At 47.3% G+C, this 21,690-nt stretch overlaps 1 long non-coding RNA gene across 1 annotated transcript in view; it reads left to right on the forward strand.

The window, feature by feature from the left end:
* The window catches only part of LOC306655211, a 28,423-nt gene extending 12,618 nt beyond the window's left edge, over positions 1-15,805 (forward strand). The window contains exons 2-4 of the long non-coding RNA XR_013762233.1: positions 9,123-9,441; positions 11,458-11,593; positions 14,770-15,805. This is a non-coding gene — a long non-coding RNA (uncharacterized lncRNA). The remainder of the gene's footprint in view (positions 1-9,122; positions 9,442-11,457; positions 11,594-14,769) is intronic.
* Positions 15,806-21,690: the final 5,885 nt, after the last annotated feature.

Below are 21,690 nucleotides of genomic sequence, written 5' to 3' on the forward strand. Positions count from 1 at the left end.
AACCACTTCTGGGTCCTAATCACAAACCAGCTGACTCTGTGGGGGCACAGGCCCCTCCGTTTTATATCTTTGAAAACTTTGTTGACATCTTTTTCCTGAAGTCATCTCTTCTCCCATGCATTTTGTTCATATGCAGTTAAACCTGTTTGCTTCCTTTATTATTGTTTTATTGGAATTTCTGGGGTGAGTGAGATTAGCTCCTGTGTGTGCTTTATTGGATACGATCAAAGCCCTTTTGCACAGCATAATGCTATGCCACTAATCCATCACTTATAATAGGCCACTTACAAGTTTCATCATTTAGAAATTTATGTCCTCTCTTGGACTGGAAGCCCCTTGAGGCAGGTGCTTGAAATGTTTTGTGTATTTCCGGCAGCACCGTGTGCCTGGCAGACGGTCGGTGCTTCGAGCTCACGCGTGTGCTCAGTGTGTGCCGAGCCTGGGAAGAGAGCAAGGGCTGCAGACAGAAGATTGTGGTGGTGGAGCAGCCGAGAGCAGTTTCCATCCACTCAGGTAGAGGAACAGAGTTCAGGTTTGAGTGCCAAGGGCTCCTGGGAGCAGAGCATTGCCAAGGAAAGCCCCGAGTCCTGAGCTGGGTAGACCAGTGGATAGACCAGCGCTCCCCCAGCCCCGGTGCCAGGAAGCTTTCGTCTGTGCAGTTGGGCAGCTCCAGGTTAGTCTGTTCGGGCTGCTGCAGTAACGCACCTTAAACAGAGGAGTTTGTTTCTCACAGGCCTGGAGGTCTCAGATTAAGATGCCAGCAGGTTGGATGTCAGGTGAGGGCCCACTTCCTCGTGTCGACTGACCGTCTTCTTGACGTGTTCTCACATGGCAGGAGGGGCAAGGGACCTCTCTGCAGTTTCTTTAATAGGCATTAATCCCATTCAGGAGGCTCCACCCTCATGACCTCATCTTCAAGAGCCCCTACCTGTCACCTTGAGTTGGGATTTCAACATACGAATTTGTGGGGTACAGAGACGTTCAGACCACAGCAATGCCCATTGCCCTTCCCACCCAGTGGGAGTCCTGAGAAGAGATTGCCAAGGAGGTTTGTCACTGAGCATGGTTGAGTGGTGACCTGCTTTGACCACAGATATGGGTCAGATTTGAAAAAATGGTTCCTTTTAAATTAAGTGCTGATTTGAAGGAAAAATTTGTCTTTATGTGATTTTTTTATATTTCAAAAATCTCGGGAGTCCTTGAGGGGAGGTGTTGTTTAGTGGGTGTAGAGTTTCAGTTTTGCAAATGGAAAGTGTTCTGGATATGGGCTGTACAACAGTGTGAATGTGTGTAATGCACTGAACTGTCCATTTAAAAATGGTTAGGATGAATCCTAGAGACTGTGGAGGCTCAAAAGTTCAAGGCCAGCCCCAGCAACTTAGGCCCTGAAGAAAAAATGATCAAGATAACAATTTATTTATTTATTCCTTTCTCTCTTTTTCTTTTCTAATTTTTTGCAGTGCTGGGGGTGAACCCAGGTCCTTATACATGCTAGCAAATGCTCTACCACTGAGCTGTACCCGTAGCCCCAAAGATAGTAAATTTTATCTTATGGATATTTCATCACAGTTAAAAATTTTAAATATATATGTTTTTGGAGCCTTGATCTTTTGACTTCGGGAGCTCTTGAATCAGGCATAAGAGACCTTATTCCTGTTCTGCCATCTAGAAAGCCAAGCTATAGGCAGAAATGTTACTGGTCAGCCAGGGGTGGAAAATTCTGGAACTTAGCAGGGTTGCCTCTGTTTTGCTCCACATGCGACACAGTGCTTGTGACTTGGGTTCTGAGTGAGTTTTGGGCTTGGGGAGGCACAGCTGGGTTGTAGACGTGGAAGGCGAGGCTTCAGCCCCTCTGTGTAAAACCTGGAGTAACAGCCAGGAGGCTGTTTCCTCTGGGCACCCCTGGCATTCTGTGCTGGTTACGTCTTTGCTGGGAACCGCCCTGTGCCTTGGAGGACACGGAGCAGTATCCCTGGCCTCCACCCACTAGGTGCCAGTAGTCCCACACCCCACTTACGACAACCTGGTCATTGCTGAAAATCCCTGGGGACAGAATCACCCCTAGTTGAACACCACTGGGCCAGAGGTAGCCAGCGTGTCCTCAAATCACAAAGATCACAACGTCCATTTTTCTTCTTTAACATCAGATTTTCATGTGTCCACTCTGAGCAAAGTTTTCTAGCTTCTAAAATAAAATGAATTGAAAACGAAAAAATATTTAAGCTGTCTTTAAAGAATGTTTACTCTAACCAGGCATGGTGGTACATGCCTATAATCCCAGAGGCTTGGGAGGCTGAGACAGGAGGGTCACAAGTTTGAGGCGAGTCTCAGCAATTTAGCCAGACCTTTTATCAAAACATAAAAAAAGGCTGGAGCTTACATCAGTGGCAGAGCACCCCTGGGTTCAATCCCCAGTACTGCAAAAAAAAAAAAAAAAAAAAAAAAGTTTACTAGGTGATATCTGATTATTTAATCTTTTGAACAATTCTCTGATATAATTATGAACAGCCTCATTTTACAATTAAGCAAGATGGATCTGAAGAAACTAAGTTCTCGTCGCAGCTCACTGCATTAGCGAACAGAGAAACCAGGATTCAGAGCAAGGTTGACTCTTTCAATGACTTCCTTTACATTTATTTATTTATCCTCTTTTAGATGAATTCATATGATGATTTCAGAGGACTTACAGGCGAATGTGATAAAGCAGCTCAACTTCACGACTCCTTGGCTGTGTGGTGTGTAAAGATGCTATCTGTGACCTACAAAGGCAAGGAGTGTTCTGTCGTCCAGTCTGTGGCTCCCACTGCAAGATAAAAGCTCTGTGAGTTAGGAGATAAGGACATCACCCTGCTGCATGGAGGGAAAGGAGTTGGTTAAGGGCCACCAAGGTCCCTGTCCCAATTGTAGTAATGCTCCAATGTCCCTTAACCAGCAGAGGGCAGACTTGTGGTCCCGATGAACAGAGGACTGCACTTGGTTAGCACAGAGGGGATCTGGCTGTCACGTATAACTAATTAGAACAACAACAACAACAACAACAAAAGCCAAGGATGTAATTTAAAAACAAACCAAACAGGGGAGAGGTTGCGGGGAATCACACTTGCCTCACCTTCTTGTCCTGGGCGGGCTGTTTTTATACTGGTGGACAATGCACATGGCGTTCCTGTCCTTTAGAGCTGTGTTACCTCCCTCCACAGGGAGAGCCGAGAGTCAGCAAGCCGCTTTGGGCTTTGCCTTCCTGGTTTCTGTTACAGAGCTGGTCCTGGTCCTGTAGCACTCTGGCACCAGGAGATCCACGGCCATCTCAGGGCCTCCACCATCCTATGGGGCCTGTGGCCTCTGCTGTGAAGCACCATTGAGTTGGAGAGCGTCTGCCTCCACCTATCGTGCTTGGTAGGTTCTCGGGGCCCAGTGCCACACCTGCAAAGTCACCAGGTGGTCAGGCCCCAGCATGCTACAGGAGGCCCCGGCGTGCTACCCCGGGCAGGACGTCGGAGCCAGACAGCGATGGATGTGCTGACCAGAGGAAAGCCACCCGCCTTTGTTTCATGGAGAAGGAAGTTGCCAACAGAGCCTTAGCCGAAATCCTGCCCAGGCCGCCACTCGAATGGACTTGCCCGAGCCTTCAACTCTCCTGCTCGCCAGCATGAACATCCCCCAGAGCCTGGGCTACTCCAAGGTTGTCAAGCGCCTGGAGAAGCAGGCTTTCACCTGCTGCCTGCTCCTTCTGCCAGCCCCTGTGACTAGCCGGGGGCCTGGCAGAGCCACATAAATCATGACAAACCTCTCGCAGGCTTTCCTGCACCTCCCTTGTTTCTGCTGGCATCTGGGGACGTGGAGTGTTTGCACCAGCTCCTCTGCACGGGAGTGGCGGAGGCCGGTGACTACTGGAGCGTGCCCGTCCCTTCTAGCCCTCTGTCCTCCTCACTCCCAAGTGTGTCTGAATGTGGGGAAAGTGTAAGGCAGTGGCTCAGCCCCGTGCAGCGCCCATTTGGGGACAACCCCGAGAACATCACAGGTGCTGTTTCTTCAAGGAGGGCCAAGGGCCTTCTCTGAGCCCGGAGTTCGCTCCGGAATCAGCCCACCTGCTGAATTCATGTGTGGAACTTGAGGTTTGCGTCACTCGTCCTTGCAAACAATACAAAAAGACAAAAGTTTCAAGGTTTGGCATCACCATGGCAACACTCCAGATTCCTTACCATCCCCAGGTCTGAAAATGATCGGAGCCGCTTGGGCCAGTCCTCTGAAATTGACCAGAGCCTCGAGACCCACGGGTGCCCATTCACAGCTCACAAGGTGAATGTCCGCAGTTTCCACGGCAAAGTCGCATGGTAAGTGGGTATGATGAGTTTAACAGTGGCCCCCCAAAGACATGTGCGAGTCTTGACCCTCGGAACCTGTGAATGTTATTTGGGGAAAAGGTCTTTGTAGATGTAGATAAGGACCTCAAGATGAAAGGTGACCCTAAGTCTAATGACAGGTGACCCTTGTAATAAAAAGGCAGAAGGAGACACGGGGAGAAGGCTCTGTGGCAACAGGCAGATGGGGGAGCTATACAGCCACAGGCTGGGGAAGGCCTGCGGGCCCCGGGGCTGGCCGGGCAGGAGCATCTTTCCCAGAGCCTTCGGGGGGCATAGCCGAGCCCACATCCAGATTCTGGACTTCTGACCACCAGAACTGTTGAGAGAATACATTTCCGTTACTTCAAGCCCCCAAGGTTGTGGTCATCTGTCCCTGGGGACCCATACCGCCCCTCCCTGGGGCCAGCCACCACACTGGCTGGCGCTGTAACTGGAGCTCTTTCCCCCTGGCCAAAGAATAAGCGTCTTGCTTAAAAAATCAAAAACAAAAACAAAAACGCAAAGTAAAGTAGTGTTTGGAGGGGCCACCCAGCTGGCCAGTGCAGCAGAAGTAACTCTGGTATGCAGGGGCCGTGCTTGACCCATGAGATTTGTCCTCAGGTCCCTCAAGATCACCTTCTCAAGAGCCCTGGATACTGCTTGTTGTCTTTCCCGTCCTCCCTCCTACCCGAAGCTCATCTGAAAGCTACTTTCTGTTGCTGCCATTCCTTCCTCACGCTGGTCAGACTCCTCTTTTCGTGGCATCATAAATGGTTTCCATGGAAACAAAAGGCTGTGATGGAACACTGCTGATGTACATGTAAACTTCAGGATTAAACACGGCTATTGTCTTTGCCTGCCGCGGAGTTTCCTTCATTCTGAGATCGTCCCAGGAGACTTGGGCATGTGCGTCCATAACTCCCTGGGCTCCTACCGCACACGGGCCTGCCTGGCTCATGAAGCATGGAGCACCCCAGGAGCACCTCAGAGCTTCCGGCCCCTTGTGCTTCAGGCTTTCTCTTAGTTTTGGCATGTGCGTGTAAATGTCAACAGGTGAGGTGAGATTTGTTGTAAATAAGCAGATGGTCCCCACAGGGATGGAAATTCTAGCAGGCGATATCACAGCCAAAGACTCTGCCAATCTAGACTCATTTGTTCAGTGCATCAGGATTGGGGAACGGAAGAGGAAAGTGGACCCCAGGCCCTGTGCCTCTCCTCACATCCGTGAGTTTACGCCTGCCTCCTGCCAGAGCCAAAGGCTCTGCGACACATGCAGACTTCACGGGGTCAGGCCGTCAGCAGAACACACTTCAGTCCTTCAGCTGGCTCCGAGTAACTGAGATATGAGCTGGCGAAGGGGCGGCAGTAGAGATTCGGGGCCACTGGAGCTCTGCACCCTTGGTTTATAAGACATACTGCCGGTGATTCCTGTTTGGGAGAAAGTCAGGTGTAGGTGGGGTGACATTATCAGCCAAACTGGAATGCTTCCCGGGAGCGAGAAGAGCCACTACTAATTATACCAGGATAATAGGCCCAATCGGGACTGTCCCTGAAAAGAGGGACATCTGGTAAGCCTAACTGTAGGCCACACTGCCCCCAGCTCCACAACAGATCAAGCTGAAGTGTCCCAGGACTAATGCCCTAGTTCTGGAGATGGATGGGGTGGCACGACATTGTGACAACAACGTGACCGTGCTGAACACCACAGAGCCGCACACTCGAAAGTGGTCAGAATGGAAAATCTCTTATGTACATTTTGCCACAATTCAAACAAACGGCAATCGTTCGGGTATTCCCTTGAAACCTGCTCCTTCGGCTTTCTCCCCTTTATTGGAGGCAACTCTGTTTTTCCACTGGCTAAAGTCAAAGACCTCCCCTCGCAGAGCCCATGGCACGCCAGCTAGTCATTGGCTGTGCCTTCAAATGCATCCACCTGGGATCTCACATCCCCGATGCCTGCCATTCTGGCCCACGGATATCCCCTGTCGGATAGTCAGTGTCACATGCTGGATTGCTTCTTCCTTGCCCACCCACATTGTCCCTTCTCAGAGTGATTCTGCTAGGTATCAGGAAGCACGAGGCCTCCCAGCACAACTCCACTGGCTTCCTGTATCACTCAGGGAATCCGCCTTTCCTGTGACCTACAAGTCCTTTGTGACCAAAGCCCCCCTTTGTGTGTGTGTGTGTGTGTTTATGGTACCCTGGGTTGAACTCAGGGGCACTCGACCATTGAGCCACATCCCCAGCCCTCTTTTATTTAGAGATAGGGTCTCACTGAGTTGCTTAGCACCTCGCTTTTGCAGAGACTGGCTTTGAACTCGAGATCCTCCTGCCTCAGCCTTCACTGTGCCTGGCTTATCTGTGATTTCGCTTTCTATAGTTTCACTTATCTGAGGTTCATCATGGTCTGAAAGTTTAAATGGGAAATTTGAGGGATAAACAGTAAGTTTTAAGTTGAATGCCATTCTGGATAATGGGATGAAATCTTGAGCCTTCCCTCTCTGTCCAGTCCAGGACGCGAATCTCCCTTGTCTGGGGTATCCACACTGTATGCTACCCACCCATTACTCACTCAGTGAGCGCGTTGACTGCAGTGTCATCTCAGTGCTGTGCCCTAGGGCTTAGTAGACGCCCAACACTAAGTCGCTGTAGCTACACCATTCACCTGACCTTATCTCCTCCCTTGGTGTTATACCATCTCACACCATCACAGGGAGAAGGGTGAGTCCAGTGCAATAAGGTGTTTGGAGAGAGAGAGAGAGAGAGAGATGAGTGGGGGAGGGAAGGAGGGACCATATTCATATAATTTCCACTACAGTATATAATTGTATTTATTCTATTTTATTAGTAGTTATTGTGGTCGATTTCTTACTGTGCCTAATTTATAATTAAACTCTATCATGAATGTATGTACAGGGAGAAGGCAGCATATTTAGGATTTGGTACTTCGTGTGGTTTCAGGCATCCACTGAGAGTCTGGGAACGCATGCCTTGTGGGTAAGAGGACTGCCTTTTCTGTCTCCCACTGTCCCCTTGTGACTTCATCTCCCAGCTGCCCCTGAAGTGCCCAATGTTCTGGTCAGGTCTCCTGCTCTTCAGACCCGCCAAGGACGCCTGCCTCAGGGCCTTTGTTGTTGCTGTTCCCTCTGCCACGATGCTCTCCCCGCAGATCTCTGTGGCTCGATGCCCCACCTTCTTAGGTCCGCACCTGGACCCAGTGAGCTCTTCCTTGGCCTCCATGAAAGTGTCCGCACCACCAACACTTCCTGTCCTCCTCACTTGCTTGCTTTTTGCATTCACAGGTATTAGTACCTGACCTGCTATATATTTTATTTATCTGGTTTGTTTTCAACCTTCCCTACTAGAATATGTGATGCTATAGGCCAGGTTTTAAGAAAATCTCCTGTCAGGCGTGGTGGCACATGTCTGCAATCCCTACAACTCAGGAGGCCGAGGCAGGAGGGTTTCAAGTTTGAGGCCATACTGAGCAACTTAGTAAGACCCTGACTCAAAATTAAAAATTAAAAATAAGAAGGGCTGGGGATGTGGCTCAGTGGTAGAGCACCCCTGGGTTCAATCCCTATACCATACAAAAAAAGGGAAGAAAGAAGAAAACTTCTTTGTTTGTTGCTTTTCCTCATTGCCCAGATCAGCACTAGACATATACTTGATCCTCAGTAAATATTTATCAAATTAATGAAAGATCCAGACATTTAGGGAATTGCTTGGGATCCCCTGTTTTAGGAGACATTCTCTGACTGCTGAGTGGCCATGCTGGCTGCTTACACGTGTTCTATTTGTAGTAGTTCTATCAGCTTGGCCTGTGTTTCACTTAACTCAGTGGTTCTCAGCTGGGGGCAAGGGGGCCACCTGACAACAAATGGAGACATTTTTGTTCTTTAAAGAGAGGAGGGGTGCCACTGGTATCTGGTGGGCAGAGACCAGAGAACTTGCTTAGTACCCTATGTTAATGCACAGGATAGTACCTCATAATAAAGAATTATCAGGACAGAATGTCAACTATGCTGCGGTTGAGAAACCCTGACTTAACCTGGTCATATTAGGAGTGATCTAGCTTGCATTCAATGGGAGGTGAGTTACTTGTGGGCTTTTGGAGTTGGCATATGTCCCTAACCCCCAGTACCTGAGAATTTATTCGGAGATAGGGTCTTTAAGTCATTCAGATGAGGTCATCAGAGTGGGCTCTAACCTAATTCAACTGGTGTCTTTATAAAAAGTGGAAATTTGGACAGAGACATGTGGAGGGAAGACAATGTGAAGATGCTCGGCGAGAAGATGGCCTCGTGTCAAAAGCGATGCAGCTGTAAACCTAGGCTGTCCAGGGAACCACCAGTAGCTGGAAAGGCGAGGAAGGCCCTCGAGAGTCAGGGACAGCAGGACCCTGAGATTTCTAGCTCTAGACTGGGAGGGTGCTCTTCTGCTGTTTAAGCTGTCAACTCTTGGAGTTTGTATGGCAGCTCGAGCTAACTAATACACGGGCAGAGCCAGCGCTAAATCTAAGCTTGGAACCAACGGGCTCTGTGCCCTGCAGTGATGAAATCGGAGTAAGGTGTTTTACCAAGATGGTGGTTAGATCCTAATGTGGGAGGACAGAACAGGATATTTAGACTTTAGGGTGTCTTGAGACTCTTCATGCCCTGGAGTGAACCAAGAATACTTGTATAATAAATTTTCAAAGCCTCTAGTCGCCAAAGCCTTTCATGGGAAGATGACCCCAGCACAAAGTGTTTTTTGCTAATATTAACTTTGGTTCTATTTCAGATCAATGAAGGCAAAAACCAGGAGATCCCATAAATTCTGCTGTACCTGTCCTCGCTGTCAGATTACGCCCTGATATAGCTTCTGTTGGCTAATGATGTGGCCATCACCCAGAATGGATGCGTGTAGGAGGGGCTTTCCAAGAGCATCTGACCCACCATGGGGACACTTGTCATGCAGCGTCACCTGGAGGTTCTGAGGCTCCATGAAGGGTGATTCTTTGAACGTCATTTTCTCTAAAAACAAAATAAGAATGACAATTTAAAAATAAACAAAGATGTGGATTTAAAGGCTACTTAGCGTCCCAGGACCAAGATTAATGGTGAGTGGCAAGTTTTTGTGAAGTTCTTCTGTAGGCTGATTAGCTGTGCTGGGAGTCCAGAGAGATAATGTCTTTTCACATATAAAAGATCCTATTGATTTCCTGTTAGTATTATCCTGAAAATGTGCAGCGTATATCCATGGAGCAGAGTCAGTCTTCCATCACTTGCTTTATGGGAAGAGAATGGTTATTGTATCTTTCCCCATAAAATATAATCTCTTATTCTCTTTCAAAACCTACTCATCCCTCTGGGAATTTCCACTTGTAATCTGTGGAAGTGAATTGATTATTTTATTTTATTTTTTGCATGTGTCTGTACTTTTATATTTGGCTTCTCTACGTTTCCTCCTTGTTTTCTGGAGTCTGACTTTTCTAGATTGTTATTTGAGCTCATCTAAAAATAAATTTTAAAGATCTCAGTCCCACTGAGACACACGTGGCCACTTCGTGATGGTGGATGTCCGGGGCCCCTGACTTGATTGGACTGGGGCACCCCTCACTTAGCCCCGCTACTGGGGCTGGTGTTTGTGAGGTCTCTAGTGTATTCCAGCAGGATTAAAATTCAAAACCAAGTCGCTGGATGTAAGGAGTGCTCTTCCTGCTGATTGGGGCTCTCAGCATTATGTCTGGGCATTTCTTCAGGATCAATTAAGATACAAGGGCAGAGTCCTGCATATTTAAATACCATGCTCCAAGCTGTGGCTTGCTAAGCTAATGAGTTTGGCTGAGAAGACCCCAGCAATGCGGTGCTGTCCACACCTTTTACAGAGAGGTCTGCAAACATAGCCTGGCCACGAGGCCTGTGCTTATGGTCCTGTCTCCACCTTTGGACTAATGTAGATCTGTCTTTGATTCTCTTGTCCACAACCTCCCCACCTTTACAGGTCAACCCCTCCCAACCCCTTCAGAGTCCCATCCACACTTTCTGCCTTCTCTCCTGATTTCTTGTTCTTTAAATTCCTGTGATGCTTGTGGGTGATAGCATTCCCTCCAGCACTTTGTTACAGCCACCATGGACAGAGGTGGCTCAGTGGTGGAATGTATGGTTAGCATGCCCAAGGCCCTGGGTTCCTTCCCCAGCTCTGAAAAAGAGAAAGAGAGAGAGAGAGGAGTGAGGGAGAGAGAGAGAGAAAGGGCCTCCTCATACTGTTCTGGCTTATTGCAGGCACACTATTCTAGAGCACTACAGGGGTTCCTATCTCCAGCGTGCATCTTGCTCCCTCCCCTCCACTTCCACTTCCCATCCCTTCAGTTCCATGCTGTGTCTGGAGCTAACCAAATTTATTTTGCACTATTGCCAGATGATTTTTTAAACAATAATCATTGTAATATTATTTAACATAAATATATAACAAATGCACTATGACAATATAACATGCATATTATATGTACATGTAATATTTTATAACGTAAAACTCAGTGTTATGACTCCCCCCAATTCATATGTCAAGGTTAAGTTCTCATGCCCAGCACCTGAGAATGTGACTGAATCTGGAGACAGGCTCTTTTGTTCGTTGTTTCTTTCCTTTCACGTGGTGCTGGGGGTTGAGCCAGGACTTCGTGCATGCTAGGCATATGCTGTACCCCTGAACTCCATCACCAACCTGGAGATAGGGTCTTCGAAGAGTAATTTAATTAAAATGAGATCATGCTAGATTCTAATCCAAGAGGACTGGTGTTCTTTAAAAAAGAGATTGGGACACAGACAAGCACAGCTGCTCCTTGGCTTAGGATGGGGGGCCACCCCCTGATAAGCCCACTGTCCAGTTGAAAGTATCTCAAGTTGCAAATGCATTAGGTGCACCCATCTAGAAACCAGCTTAGCCACACAGTGCCCTGCAGCCTATTGGCTGTTTCCTCTTGATACATGGCTGGCAGGAAGCTGCGGCTCCCTGTCACTGCCTGGCATCCTGAGAGAGGATCGTATGGCACGTCCCCATCCTGGGGAAAGATCCAGATTCAAGAAACATGAAGCACAGTTTCTACTGAATGCATATTGCTTTTACACCGTCACAGAGTTAAAACATCCTGTGACCATCGTAAGCTGGGGACCTGACTGCAAGCCAAGGAGAGAGGCCTCAGGAGCAACCAACCTGCTGACACCTTGACCCCAGACTTCAGGCCTCCAGGACTGTCTAAAGGTACACTTCAGGTGCGTAAGTTGCACTGCCTAGCGACACAGGGCAAAGGCCAAATCTCAGCTTACTATTTTTTTTTTTTATTGTAAACAAATGGGATACATGTTGTTTCTCTGTTTGTACATGGCGTAAAGGCATACCATTTGTGTAATCATAAATTTACCTACAGTAATGTTGTTTGATTCATTCTGTTATTTTTTCCCTTCCCCCCACCCCTCCCACCCCTCTTTACCCTCTATACAGTAGTTCCTTCCTCCATACTTGCCCCCCTCCCTAACCCTAACTCTAACCCTAACACTAACCCTTCCCTCCCCCCATTATGTGTCATCCTCCACTTATTAGTGATATCATTCGTCCTTTGGCTTTTTGAGATTGGCTTATCTCACTTAGCATGATATTCTCCAATTTCATCCATTTGCCTGCAAATGCCATAATTTTATCATTCTTTATGGCTGAGTAATATTCCATTGTATATATATACCACAGTTTCTTTATCCACTCATCAATTGAAGGGCATCTAGGTTGGTTCCACAGTCTGGCTATTGTGAATTGAGCAGCTATGAACATTGATGTGGCTGTATCTCTGTAGTATGCAGATTTTAAGTCCTTTGGGTATAGGCCAAGGAGTGGGATAGCTGGGTCAAATGGAGGGTCCATTCCAAGTTTTCTAAGGAATCTCCACACTGCTTTCCAGAGTGGCTGCACTAATTTGCAGCCCCACCAGCAGTGTATGAGTGTACCTTTCTCCCCACATCCTCGCCAACACCTGTTGTTGCTCGTATTCTTGATAATCGCCATTCTAATTGGGGTGAGATGGAATCTTAGGGTGGTTTTGATTTGCATTTCTCTTATTACTAGAGATGTTGAACATTTTTCCATATGTTTGTTGATTGCTTGTAGATCTTCTTCTGTGAAGTGTCTATTCATTTCCTTAGCCCATTTGTTGACTGGATTATTTGAATTCTTGGAGTAGAGTTTTTTGAGTTCTTTATAGATTCTGGAGATTAGTGCTCTATCTGAAGTATGATTGGCAAAGATATTCTCCCACTCTGTAGGCTCTTTCTTCGCATTGCTGATAGTTTCCTTTGCTGAGAGAAAGCTTTTTAGTTTGAATCTATCCCAGTGGTTGATTCTAGCTTTTATTTCTTGTGCTATGGGAGTCCTGTTAAGGAAGTCTGGTCCTAGACCAACAAGGTGAAGATTTGGACCTACTTTTTCTTCTATAATCTGCAGGGTCTCTGGTCTGATTCCGAGGTCCTTAATCCATTTTGAGTTTAGTTTTGTGCATGGTGAGAGATATGGGTTTAGTTTCATTCTGTTGCATATGGATTTCCAATTCTCCTAGCACCATTTGTTGAAGAGGCTATCTTTTCTCCATTGCATATTTTTGGCCCCTTTGTCTAGTATGAGAAAATTGTATTTATTTGGGTTTGTGTCCGTGTCCTCTATTCTGTACCATTGATCTACCTTTCTATTTTGGTACCAATACCATGCCGTTTTTGTTACTATTGCTTTGTAGTAGAGTTGAAGATCTGGTATTGCAATACCCCCTGTTTCACTCTTCCTGCTAAGGATTGCTTTAGCTATTCTGGGTTTCTTATTCTTCCAGATGAATTTCATAATTGCTTGCTCTATTTCTGTAAGGTACATCATTGGGATTTTAATTGGAATTGCATTGAATTTGTATAGCACTTTAGGTAGTATGGCCATTTTGACAATATTAATTCTTCCTATCCAAGAACATGGGAGATCTTTCCATCTTCTAAGGTTTTCTTTAATTTCTTTCTTTAGTGTTCTGTAGTTCTCATTGTAGAGGTCTTTCACCTCTTTTGTGAGATTGATTCCCAAGTATTTTATTTTTTTCGAGGCTATTGTGAATGGGGTAGTTTTCCTAATTTCTCTTTCTGAAGATTCATCACTTATGTATAAAAATGCGTTGGATTTATGGGCATTGATCTTGTAACCTGCTACTTTACTGAAATCACTTATGAGTTCTAAGAGTTTTCTGGTGGAATTTCCAGGTTCCTCTAAATATATAATCATGTCATCAGCGAACAGGGATAGTTTGAGTTCTTCTTTTCCAATTCGTATCCCTTTAATTTCTTTGGTTTGTCTAATTGCTCTGGCCAGAGTCTCAAGAACGATGTTGAATAGAAGTGGTGAAAGAGGGCATCCCTGCCTTGTTCCAGTTTTTAGGGGGAATGCTTTCAGTTTTTCACCATTTAGAATGATATTAGCCATGGGCTTAGCATAAATGGCCTTTCCAATGTTAAGGAATGTTCCCACTATCCCTATTTTTTCTAGTGTTTTGAGCATGAAGGGGTGCTGTATTTTATCAAATGCTTTTTCTGCATCTATTGAAATAATCATGTGATTCTTGACTTTAAGTCTATTAATATGGTGAATTACATTTATTGATTTCCTGATGTTGAACCAACCTTGCATCCCTGGGATGAAACCCACTTGATCATGGTGCACTATCTTTTTAGTATGTTTTTGTATGCGATTTGCTAAAATTTTGTTGAGAATTTTTGCGTCGATGTTCATTAAGGATATTGGTCTGAAATTTTCTTTCCTTGATGAGTCTCTGTCTGGTTTAGGTATCAGTGTGATATTGGCTTCATAGAATGAGTTTAGGAGGGTTCCCTCCTCTTCTATTTTATGGAATACTTTGAGAAGTATTGGAATGAGCTCTTCTTTAAAGGTTTTGTAGAACTCGGCTGAGAACCCATCTGGTCCCGGACTTTTCTTTGTTGGTAGGCTTTTGATGACTTCCTCTATTTCAGTACTTGAAATTGGTCTATTTAAATTGTTTATGTCCTCCTCGTTCAGTTTAGGCAATTCATATGTCTCTAGAAACCTGTTGATGTCTTCGAAATTTTCTATTTTGTTGGAGTATAGATTTTCAAAATAGCTTCTAATTATGTTTTGTATTTCAATCCTGTCTGTTGTGATATTTCCTTGTTCATTCCGAATTTTAGTAATTTGGGTTTTCTCTCGTCTTCTCTTTGTTAGTGTGGCTAAAGGTTTATCAATTTTGTTTCAGCTTACTATTAAATTGTGTCCCATCCCACATTCCCAGCCTGTCTTCTCCCTCCCAAGGTGGACCCCTCCGTCCCCTGTGACTTGCAGCGTCCTCTTTCCCCATACTGTCCCACACCTCTGGCTCTCTTCCTCTCTTCCTGGACAGCTTGCCCCTTCTCCTTGCCCACGTGGATCCAAGGCAAGGCCAGTCCACTCCCCTCCTCCCTGCAGCCTCCTGCTATTCTGCGCATCAGGAACGAGACGAGCAGCTTCACTGTGGGTTGTACAGTGGTTTTCCAGCTGTGCTCCTGGGACAGGGCTGCTGTCTGATGGCAGCAGAGGAGAGGGACCAGCTCCTCCTACCCATCCATCAAGCAGAACTGTCTTTTTCCTGTGTGATTCCCTTATTTTTCCATCTGTTGTTTTAAAACAGGTTTTGCAGGGTGGCAGTGAGGCTGGAGAATCCCATTGAAGTTCTGCCTTGGTTGTAATGACAATAAAATATCAAAGAAGTCACACAAAGCTAATGCTCCTGGTTCAGGAAACACTGAAGCCAACGAAGCCCATAGCACTTTTTATCTAGATTTCCTAGAACTGTGCTGATTGTTAGGGATAAACTCAACTCTCAAATCTCATTGACTCTGGAAATGTCGCCCCTATGTACCGCTGCCCATTCCAGTTCATCAGACAGGCGGCTGCCGTGCTGGTGACGCGCTCGCCGCTCGCCATGTTATTAATCTGTTTTCTGAGTATGGAAGGATGACGGTTTCTAGTCTCTGATGCAGATGTGGACATTTGCCAGGTCACATCTGGCCAGGGGTTGGGTGCACAATGACCTCACAGAGAAATCAATTCCCGTTCCTTCTCGCTGACCTCAGGGCTGTCTCCGCAGGCTTGCTTCTTTCTGTTGAAATATAACAATTAAATTCCGGTCTGTGTGATTTTTACATGGTGCTGTTTCTTTCAGAAGCACTGTGCATGTTAGGAAGGACGGGAAGGGCTAGAATCACGTCCTGGTGTCGTGTATAGATGTGGGCATGGAAAGAGGAAGAGCTGGCCATCTAGTCCTGTCCACTCATGCCTGTGGTTGCAGGTTACCTTGCAGCCCACGTTAGAAACTCTGGCAGTGGAAATGTCATTAGGGCACAGGCTAACTGCCATGCCATCACACCCCAGGCTTCGTGGGACCTTGTGCGTTTACGTCTCCCCTACATCTCTGAGAAGTAAGCTAAAGTCTCTCTCCAATGTTTGGAGCAAAATTTCCTGGGCCTTGCTTGCTTCCAAAGCCCAGCTGGAAGACTCCACACAACCTTCCTGCTTTCTTCAGCTAGCCATTCGGTGTCTACTATCCATCTATGAAGGACAGTGGACTCATTGAACGCCCAGGGGATCATTTAGGAAAGTGGTGGCTAAATCTTCCCCACCTAAATTTTCAAACTTTTCCTTATTCTCCAACCCCCATCTACCCCTTAATCTGCCAGCGCGCGCGCGCGCACACACACACACACACACGCAGGTTTTGAATTTTTTTTTTTTTTTTTTTTTTTTTTTTTGTTGCTGGGGATTGAACTCACAGCCTTGTGCTTGCAAGGCAAGCACTCTACCTACTGAGCTATCTCCCCAGCCCACACACAGGTTTTGGATCTCCAATTCCTGGCTATTTTCAGAGAAAAAGGCAATTGCCTTGCAATCCTGGTGGCGAATGGATGGCACGTTGAAATGTGGACTCCAGTTCTCTCTGAAGGTGTACTTCTTTTTCTCCTAAGATCCCATAGCTAGATTCATAAGTCAGTTTTGTCTAGTCTGATTATCTGTTTCATCAGAGATTTTGCATAGATTTCCTATGTTTCTGATCAGTTACCATGGATATTGCCTTTGTTATCACAGTCCTCCGTAACAAGAAGCTGCACTTCTGTGGGCTTTACTCACTGTAAGAATTAATCTGTGCAAAGCTCTCAGGATAAACCTTGTTTGTTTTAAATTCTTTTTAATGGAGGTAGAAGGATTACAGATCGAGGGAAGTGGTGGGGAGGGGAACAGAAATAAATTTGCCATATGCTTGTTTATTGTCAAACATTTGCATCTCATTTTCACTGAAAGCATAAATTTCCAGTGTGACTTAAGCATTGCAGACACTTGGCTCTGAGGTTGCTGGGGTTTGGGACCCTCTGGATCACTTCCTTCCTCCCCTCTCACCACACTGCAGCATAATGACCTTGTCCTTCTTCTCCCTTCTCCAGTGCTACTGTGGACTCTGGTTCATGGTTGCATCCTTAAAGCCTAGCAGAGTAGCTCAGGGCACAGAGTTCTCAATACATGTTGAATGAATGACTATTTTCTTGCATTTCTCTCTTACTCCGCTGAAAAGTGCATTAAATCTAAGCTCCCTTGTTTAAGAAAGGGCTCTTCTGACCAGGAGAAGGGAGGGGAGGGAAGGGGAAGGAGAAAGCACCCAGGGAATGGGGGCTGGGGGTGAAGAGCAACATACCAGACACAGGAGCCCTCAAATGTGAGGGCCCTTAAATGTGAGCTGGACCCTCACATTTAAGAAGGTTAGCAGCATCGGCGGGGGGGCATTCTGGAACCCAGGCTGCCCCCTCAGGAGCAGCAGTGGGCTGTTTTGTTCCATGTTCTGACGCTGACATGAGCCAGCTAGGTTACTCTCCTCCCCCATGTGTACCCTCTCCCAGCTTGTCACTTGTAAGTCGACATCCTCTCTCTGTGTCTGTTCTGGAACAACCTAGTCCTAGTGTATGAGGATTGGCCCCAAGGTGTCCGGAGACTGAAGAAAGAGAGGCAGGTGACCCAGGGTCATTGGCAGACTTACTGACAGAGCCTCGTCCTGCGCATCAGCAAGACCAGCTAGATTCTCCACAATTGGGGTTAGAAAGAGGGGTGGGTTCATGGCTTAGGACAAAAGTGACTTCCTGCTGGCTGGAATGTACCTGGTTTATCTTCATACGGAAGAGTCAGGCGCAACCCTGGAACCAGGGTCCAGGTGCAGGGCCCCACGTATGACTCAACTGATTTATCTGCTCATGGTTTGCTGGGAAACCTTGCAGAAAAATCCAGCTAGGGTTACTCAGGGCCAGCATGGCAGTTATGACTCAGGATGGCTGGTTGCATCAAGCTGAATCCACACAATGCCATAGATTGTGCTGGCCCACATTTCTTGTCCCTTGTAAGTCTCACTGTGGTCTCTCCACTTCGTGTTTCAACGTTAATCGCCCCATTCTCTGGGCCCTACAGAGAATGGGTCCTTCACATGCCCCAGGGCACAAATTGGATGGCTCTACTTCCTCTCTCTATATCAGGGCGATGTAAAGCCCACAGAGTGACTGCCCCTGGGTCAGGGTCCTGTGGTCCAATCAAATATGACCAAGGGTTAGTGTCATATGCTACACAACTGCCCATGGATGGTCTTTGCCAAAGGCTGTGAGCAGGGCATGGGGGTGGTCATTTACAGTCATCTTGTGACCCTCTCCTTCCATTGTAGCAGTGTGACTCAGGGGCTCCACCTCAGCTGGCAGGGAGGCAGAAACCAACCAAGACTGTTCCCTGCCCTGCTGTGTGTGTTCTTGGTCAGAGACTACGAGGTAGGGTCAGAACACCGCATTCCCCTGCAGCAGAGATGGGTCCAGGGATGGGTTTATAAATCAGTTCCACATTTTCTGCTGGGCACTGTGGACACTAAATGCCATTGCTCTTAGAGGGTCAAGGGGAGAGGTGGTCTCATCCTGGATCGTCACTGTGCACGGGTGGCTGAGCCTAGAGCTGCTGCAGCCATTCTTGCTTCCGCCCGCAGAATGATAGCATTGGCCTAGGAGGGCGGAATGGAGGCGTGGCAGGGGAAGGGGTTTGGAGCCACAGATTAGCCAGGTCCCTGGAGCCAGGATTTCTCTCCACCTCCAGTCATGTGATCCAGTACATCTCCTTACTGTGAAAGCCAGTTTGTGGAGGGTTTTTGTAATTTGCAGCTGAACGCATAGCAGAGGGTGTGGCTGGAGGGAAGGTGAGTTTGCGGCCACAGTGGGCGATGTGTGCATCGTGGATTTCAAATTCTGCATATGGCACCGGGGCCAGGTTGGCCTCACAGGCAGGCAGACTGGGCAGTCACTTAGGGCCCGTGCTTGGTTAAGTCTCTGCTGTCACTGTCTTAAAATTCCTGATAGTGTTTTAACAAAGGGCACTCAGTTTCATCTTACCTCAGTCCCTACAAATCATATAGACATCCTGGGGAGGTGATAGATACAGAGAAAAGGGGTTGTATAAACTGTGAAGTGCTATACAAAGCATTATTTATTGCTATTTAGAAGCCTCTTCTCCTTCTAGGACGAAGGACACTATTGAGTCTCCTATGTCTAGTGTCATGAGTCTTGCTGCCAGGAATCCTCCCCCTCACGTGGTCCAACTCTGTGCTTAGCCCCCACAACCTTCTGCGGAGACGGTAGGGACGCCTATAGGAAGGCTGACAGACAGCTAGGAGATTCCTTATTGATAGAAGTTTCTTTTCCGTTTCTAAGAAATTGGGGAAGTATATGAACAAAGTTAAGGTATAACTGTTTAATTAACACCTGAACAAACACACACACACACACACACACACACACACACACACAGGCACAAACTACCATGTTTGTTGGACCTGAATTAAAATTTACTCCTCTGTTTGGATCTTCTTCTGCTTTTCAGGGACCTATTTTAGGCCCGTGGGCCCAATTGTCCTACCTTTGTGTGTGTGTGTGTGTGTGTGTGTGTGTGTGTGTCCCCACCGGATGTGGGCTCACATGTCTCAGGTGGAGAAAATGGCTGGCTGATTGTGCTGGTCCTTTCCTCCTGCTAATGCTGTTGCTGAGTGAGTGTTACTTTGGAGATAATTAATGTGTCCCATTTTAGTGCAAAAATATACCTTGTCCCAGGTCACATGACAAATGTAACCATAAAAAGTTTAAAATGCTATTATTTAAAATTTATTTTCTCATAAAAAATGGTTCCTGAAATGATCATAATTTGAATAACTTACTCTATAGTTATAATACATTATGCCTTGGCCTGGGTCCAGGCTGGGTAATCCGGGAGCTGAGCAAGATCTGTCTCAGGACGGAGCAGCCCGTCTCCGATAGCACCTCCTAAACGCAAGGCTCAATTCCATGCCTGTGCCACTTCCATCAACCTGAAGCCGGGGCTGCAGATCGTCCCATTTTACATTCTCTCTTTTCCTCTCCTAAGATGGCATTGGTTTCGTGAAGTTATTTCACAGGTTTAGAGATTCAAGTGGACTTTAATTCTTGGCTATCGAGTTCTTGGATTTTTACCTTCCTTTTGCCCCCCGCCGCCGCCTCCAGCCCCTGGGCTTGTCTGACCCGAGGGTCATCTGAAGGTCAGGGATGCAGGGAGGGAGTCCATGTGGGGCCATCACTTAGAGCAGAGCAACGGTCCGCGAAAGCTTCACTGCTCTGGTGTAGGGTGAGGGTAGGGGTCACCTGATAGAGCTGCAGCTCAGCTAATGACAGCAGGGATGCGTGCCCGTCCCTCCATGTGTCACATGCCCATGACACTGCTAACGATTGCATCTTATGGCATGCTGGGTACTGTGCTGGGAGCCGCATGTGTGCATTGTTCCCAGCAATCAACTACCCCGTGGGGACTGTGGATTGAGGCTCCCATGAAGGAGGCTCTGTCTGGGACTGGCTGCTTGGTCCAAAGCCTAGACAGTGTATTTTCTTCCTGCAGCTTCTGTAACAAGTTCTCACGAAATCTGTGGCCCAGAACATTGCAAATTTCTTCTCTTACAGGTATGGAGGAGATGGGTCTTACTGGCCTACGATCAAGGGGTCAGCAGGGCCGTGCTCCTTCCAGAGGCTCCATGGAAGAATCCATTTCCTTTGCCTCTTCTGGCTTCTGGAGGATGCCTGCATCCCTTGGTCTATGGCCCCTTCCTCCGTCTTCAAGTCCAGCAGCATGTATTTTCAGATCTCTCCCTGACCTCTGCTTTCATCATCCCATTTCCTTCCCTGCCTCTGACCCTCCTGACTCTCCCTTGAAAGGATCCTGAATGCACATTGGGCCCCCCAGATAATCTAGGAAAATTTCCCCGATTCAGTCTTTCATTTAATCACATCTACAAAGATCCTTTGCCATGCAAGATAATGTATTCACAGGTCCTAGGGATTAGGATATGGACATCTCTGACGGCCATTCTTCTGTCTAACACAGAAAGCACCATTATTAGCCTCACTTTTCAAGTAAGGAGACGGAGGCTCAGAACAACTTGACCAAGATCATATGGCCAGCATGAAACACCTGGGGTTTGCACCCAGGTACTTCAGACTCTGGCTTACTCATTTGGGCCAGTGTATACCCTTTCTGCAAAGGACACACTTTCCCCTGGTGATTAGCAGGGGCCAGTATTCCCCAAACCCTCGTGGGGTCCTGGGCAGTGTCGATCTGAGTAAAAGTCTTCCATGCTGGCAGATACAAAGTCATATGCAGATCTGCAAGGTAAGGCCGGGCTTCAGAAAATGTTCTTTACTTCCCAAGCCAGGAGCTCACCAGACCTGGGCTGCCCACTGCCACACCCAGCCCCCTTCCCTATTTGCTGTCTGTGCCTGGTGGGGTTTTGCTCCGCCTCTCATAATACGGTCCATGCCCCAGTAGCAGCTGTGCACCTGAGTGCTTGGTGGACAGGCAGGATTCCAGTTTCACCCCACACCTGCCAAATGAGGACCTGCACTGTGGCAGATCCCCTGGTGATTCATGTGTACCTTAAAGTTTGAGAGGCTCAGCCTCCAGGACCACGCATGCCATCTGCAGGGACTGCTCACCACACCTATTTCTCCTTCTTTCCCACCCCCTCTGCAGGTGTCTGGGGCTTGGATTCCTGCAGTCTGGGAGGAAGCATTAGGGAAATGTCTAGGTTGCTCTTTCTATCTCAGCGTCTTCGAACTGGCAGCAGAACAGGCCCTGCCTGGCAAACTCAGCTGGGCCCTGCAGCTGGGTGGGGGAGGCGTCTCTGTGGCTGCATGCCTGGGGACCTGGCCGGTTCTTCTGGCTGCTGCCTCTCCAGGGTGGACAACTGGCTGTCTGG

This window comes from Sciurus vulgaris, assembly GCF_902686455.1.
Source record: "Sciurus vulgaris genome assembly, chromosome: 1".
Taxonomy (NCBI): domain Eukaryota; kingdom Metazoa; phylum Chordata; class Mammalia; order Rodentia; family Sciuridae; genus Sciurus; species Sciurus vulgaris.